Source organism: Canis lupus, chromosome 13, assembly GCF_011100685.1.
Source record: "Canis lupus familiaris isolate Mischka breed German Shepherd chromosome 13, alternate assembly UU_Cfam_GSD_1.0, whole genome shotgun sequence".
Lineage (NCBI taxonomy): Eukaryota > Metazoa > Chordata > Mammalia > Carnivora > Canidae > Canis > Canis lupus.
The window spans coordinates 55,897,927-55,903,926 of NC_049234.1; positions in this window are offsets into that span (position 1 = coordinate 55,897,927).

A 6,000-nucleotide genomic window follows, 5' to 3' on the forward strand; every position below is an offset into this window, starting at 1 on the left:
AGGAATCAGTAGTGGAAAACCTCCCAACGAATAAGTCAAGATGAATTCTACTGAACATTTAAAGAAAAATCAATAACAATTCTTTTGAAAATATTCCAAAAACATAAAAAGAAGGAACACTTCCAAACTTATTATTTTTTTTAGGCTACCATCATTCTGATACCAAAGCCAGACAAATAACTGAAGTGATAAAACTAGAAGAAAACATAGAATTAAAAAAAAAAGAATCTTGATTTGGCTTTGCCAATGATTTTTTGAATGCGAGAACAAAAGCACAAACAAAACAAAAAGGAGCATTCCCTAACTCAAGTGAACTAGAGTGTTCTTTGCTTGGATTACAGGGTTTTGTGCTTCTAGTGCATTGCTTCTAGGCATACTTTGACATTGCCAGACCTTCAAGATTTTAGATAACAAAAATGTAATTGCAATGTCTTAATTTTTAAGTGTTGCCAATAAAACTACACTTTTTTTACACGTGGTATGGACTGGTAAAGTATGATACAAATTATGTGTAGGCTTATTTTGGCAAAACTGTAATACAGAAGTCTTTGTTGACTATCAAGAACAGTTTCAGTATTATATTGGGATGAAAGCCTACTGTACTGGAAGTTGTTTAGGGAAACAGTGAGGCGGGGATGCAGATTAATTTATATAATTTATGGTACACTTTTTGAAAAAAATTCTGTGAATAATGAAATTATAGTTGAAAGGGGTATAGATTCAAGTTTGGAACATAGAGAGATACAGAGGTAGATAGTTATAGATAGATAAAGGTACATGTTGAGATGGGGATTTTAGATCTTAACAATAATTGTAATAATGAGATATTTTCTTAAGATTTTATTTATTTATTCATGAGAGACACAGAGAGAGAGACACACACACACAAGCAGAGGGAGAAGCAGACTCCATGCAGGGAGCCCGACACGAAGCTCGATCCTGGGGCTCCAGGATCACAGCCTGGGCTGAAGGCAGGCGCTAAACTGCTGAGCCACCCAGATGTTCCACAATAATGAGATCTTGAAAGAGAAGTATAGAGTCCAGTGGAAAAATTGATTTTATTTATTAATTAATTTATTTACTTACTTCTTACTTATATTTAGAGAGAGAGAGAGAGGAAATGGTTTGGAGAGGGACAGAGGGAGAGAGAGAGAATCTTAAGCAGTGTGGAGCCTGACCTGGTGCTGGATCTCATAACCGTAATATGACCTGAGCTGCAATCAAGATTCGATGTTTAAGCAACTGAGCCACCCAAGTGCCCTAACGCCTTGGTTTTATAAAAAAAAGGGTTAAAATTTTTAATTAACCATTAAGAAAATGGAAATATTGTATAGCAGATATAAGAAGGATGATGTATTTGGAGATGAGATGAAAATATGCCTGTTTCTTTTAAGTCAGAGCAGCATATATTGGCTGTTACTTAAATAAATATTACTTAAATATATAAACATCAAATTCCATTTGCCCAGGTAGTCTGAAAATCATGATATATGCCTAAAGAAATAAAAATTCCATGTAACTTGAATTATTCTGTATTTTATGGACATCACTAATACTATCTACATGATATCTACAACTTGTTTCCTTAATCTTTAAAAAAAAAAATATGTAGGGCAGCCCGGGTGGCTCAGCGGTTTAGCGTCACCTTCGGCCCAGGGCCTGATCCTGGAGTCCCGGGATCAAGTCCCACATCTGGCTCCCTGCATGGAGCCTGCTTCTCCCTCTGCCTGTGTCTCTGCCTCTCTCTCTCTCTCTCTCTCTCTCCCTCCTCTCTGTGTATTCTCATGAATAAATAAATAAAATCTTAAAAAAATATATGTAGTAATACCTGGACTAGTTTATCAGTTTTTATTGTATGTAGTATCAGACATACCAAATCCAGTTATCATTTATTTTGCATGTGTAGGTATGCTTTGCTATGAAAGACTTAAAAATTGTTTGTTCACATGTATAAAAATCTCCCTATGGATAAAAATACATCACTTATACGTATGATGTATAAATAATAGAAATGTTAATAAAGATATGTGATACATACATATCATATGTATAAATGATGTATTTGTATTTTATATATGACATATAAATACATGAATATGTAAATGTATATGTGATATATATACATGTATATATAAATACCCATTTAAAAAAAGCAACTTGAGGGGAAAAAAGGAAAAGTTAAGTAATCTTGAAAGGAATAGATAAGTAATGTTGGTTTATACATAACAAATTAATTGCTGAATTAATATTACTATGGACAACAGTATACAATTTCATTTCATTTTTTTTTTTCATTTCATTTTTTAAAAAATATTTATTTATTTATTCATGAGAGACACAGAGAGAGAGAGAGAGAGGCAGAGACATAGGCAGAAGGAGAAGCAGGGTCCCTGCAAGGAACCCGATGTGAGATTTGATTCTGGATCTTGGGATCACGCCCTGGACCAAAGGCAGACACACAACTGCTGAGCCACCCTGGCATCCCAACAATTTCATTTTGAATCATTGTTTAACAACAACAAAAAAACCACTTGAATTTCTTGCTCTTTTCCTTAGCAGTTGATTTTGCACAGTTACATGCCATTAGTGCTTTAATTTTCAAACCAACCAAAAATAACTTGACCCACAAAATACTTGCTTCCAATTATCAGCAATAATAGAAATGTTATTAAAGATATGTGACAGTGTCATAGCCACAACTATTTATAAGACCTGTAAACCTACTTAACTTCCAATAAAAGAATTTTCAAACTATGTTCAAGAGCATATTTGTGTCTGAGGATGCCTGCGTGGCTCAGCTGCTGAGCATCTGCCTTCAGCATAATTCTGGGAGTCCCGGGATTGAGTCCCACATAGGGCTCCCTTTTTTTTTTTTTTTTTTTTTTTTACATAGGGCTCCCTTGCATGGAGCCTGCTTCTCCTTCCGTCTGTGTCTCTGCCTCTCTCTCTGTGTCTCTCATGAATAAATAAATAAAATTTATTTTAAAAAATGATCATGGGATCCCTGGGTGGCGCAGTGGTTTAGCGCCTGCCTTTGGCCCAGGGTGCGATCCTGGAGACCCAGGATCGAATCCCACGTCAGTCTCCCGGTGCATGGAGCCTGCTTCTCCCTCTGCCTATGTCTCTGCCTCTCTCTCTCTCTGTGTGACTATCATAAATAAATAAAAAAAAATTAAAAAAAAAAATGATCATACTTGTGTCTGTCATAATCTTAAATGTTCTTTTTCAAAATGCTTCCATTGTCCATAAAATTGATAATTCAATATTTTCACCTTTCTAGACATTGTCAGTTCAAAATAGTATATTAAAAATAAAACAAATCCTTCAGTAAGTATATGTTACCTTTTTACCATGGGATTTTAAAATATAATTGTAACAAACTTATTTATGTTCAAAGGTAACCTACCAACATACCCTGAGAAATAAGACACAACAGTTTTAGGCATTAGAAAGAAAAATGTTATTTTAGGATATTCACTGTACCTTCATGTTTAGGGGAAGGGAAACAGATTTTATAATTATGCCTGCTAAATGGCAGAAGATGTGCATATGTGTATGTGTGTGTGTGTGTGTGTATGTGATATTTTAATGATGTTTTCCATTTCCCTGATGAGCCGATATCATAATAAGGGGTAAAATAAAAGCCATCTGACTTACCCCTTACTATGAGATATCTTTTGTTCTTATTATTAAGCACCTCTAACATTCCACTATAAATTCTTCTTTCCCTAGTCTCCCAGGATCACCTCATACTGAGTATTATCAAAAATAATGGCTATTATCATTCCATTTGAATGGCTGTTATCAAAAAGACAAGAAATAAGTGTTGGCTAGGATGTGGAGAAAAGGGAAAACCTGTGCACTGTTGGTGGGAATGTAAATTGGTACAGCTGCTATGGAAAATAGTAATGAGGTTACTCAAAAAAAAATAAAAATACTGTATGATATAGCAATTCTACTTTTAGATATTCATCCAGGAAAAAAATGAAAATACTAATTCAAAACTATATTTGCACTCCTATGTTTGTTGCAGCACTATTTACAATGGCCAAGAGAGGATATGGAAACAATTTAAGTGTTCAGGAAGATATGGTATATACATATATACACAATTGAATGTTAAAGAAGCCATCCTAAAGGAGGAAATCTTGCCATTTGTGACTTGAATGGACCTTGAGCACATCACGCTAAGTGAAATAAGTGAGGGAATGACAAATACCATATGATCTCATTTATATGCAGAATTTAAAAGACAAGAACAAAGAGTTGAGTTCATAGATACAGAGAACATATTGGTAGTTGCCAGAGGTATGGGTAGTGAGGTGGTTGAAATGGATGAAAGGAGTCAAAAGGTACAAACTTTCAGTTATAAAATAATGTAAAAAAAAATAAAATAATGTCATGGGATATAATATACAACATGACGACTATACTTGATAATACTGCATTTATTTTTTTAAGATTTTATTTATTTGAGAATGTGCACAGAAAGGGAGGATGAGAGGGTGAAATAGAGAATCTCAAGCAGACTGTGCACAGAGCCTGATGCAGGGCTTGATCCCACCAACCTAAGATCATTACCTGAGCCAAAATCAAGAGTTGGACACAACCAACTGAGCCACTCAGGTGCCCCAATAATACTGTATATTTCATATTTGAAAGTTGCTAAGAGTTTGGATCTTAAAAGTTCTCACTATAAAAAAAAAAAAAATTATGGGGCAGCCCGGGGGGCTCAGCAGTTTAGCACCACCTTCAGCCCAGGGCCTGATCCTGGAGACCTGGTATTGAGTCCCATGTCGGGATCCCTGCATGGAGCCTGTTTCTCCGCCTTCCTGTGTCTGCCTCACTTTCTCTCTCTGTCTCTCATGAATAAATATATAAAATCTTTTTAAAAAATTATGTAACTATATACGATGACAGATGTTAATTAGATTTATTATGGTGATCATTTCACAATATATCCAAATATTGAATCAGTGTATTGTACACCTGAAACTAATATAATAGTATATGTCAATTGTATCTCAATAAAAAATCATATGTAATTGTAATTGCAAAGTGCTTAAATAGCCAAAACAAATATGAAAAAGATAAAAAATATTGGAGGGCAACCATACCAGATTTGATGATTTATTATAAAGCTACAGTATTAAAAAGAGTGTAATATTGACATAGATAAATAAATGGAGCAGTGAATCTAGAAATAGACCTACATGTATAGGGACAACTGGTATTTCACAAGGATACAAAGGCAGTTATTGGAGAAAATAATTTTTACAAGAAATGACGTCAGAAAAATTGGATATACGTATGCAAATGAATAAACCAATCTATACCTTACAATATATATAAAAAGTCCAAAATGGATCAAAGATAAAATTTTGTTCCTGGGTGGCTCAGTTGATTAAGAATCGACTTTTGATTTTGGCTCAGGTCATATTCTCAAAGTCATGAAATTGAGATCCACATCTATCCTGGGAGTAGGAACTGCTTAAGAATCTCTCCCTTTCCCTCTGCTACCCGCCCCCCACCACTCATGCTCTCTCTGTCTCTGTCTTAAAAAACAAAAAAAGCTAAAATCGCAAAATCTAAAACTATTGTTTCTAGAATAAAACATATGAGAAAAAATTCTATAACCTTGAGTCAAGTAAAGATTACTTACTTTTGACAGCAGAGCACATGATCCAAACAGAGTAAGTTGATAAGTAGAATTTCATCAAAATTAAAGCCTTCAGGTCTTCCAAAGACATTGTTAAAGATTAAAAAGTCAAGTCATAAAGAAAATATTTGCAAAGGATATATCAGCTAAAGAACTCATTCAAAATATATAAAGAACTTTCAAAACTCAATTATAAGAAAACAAATACCCAAATTAAAAATTCCCAAAAGATTTCAGCAGACACAATCTAAGAAGATGTGGTGATCATTTAAGCAAAGCAATATTGGAGATAGGCATTTTAATTATTGTTCCTTGGCATTTAACAAAATGCTAAGATTTGT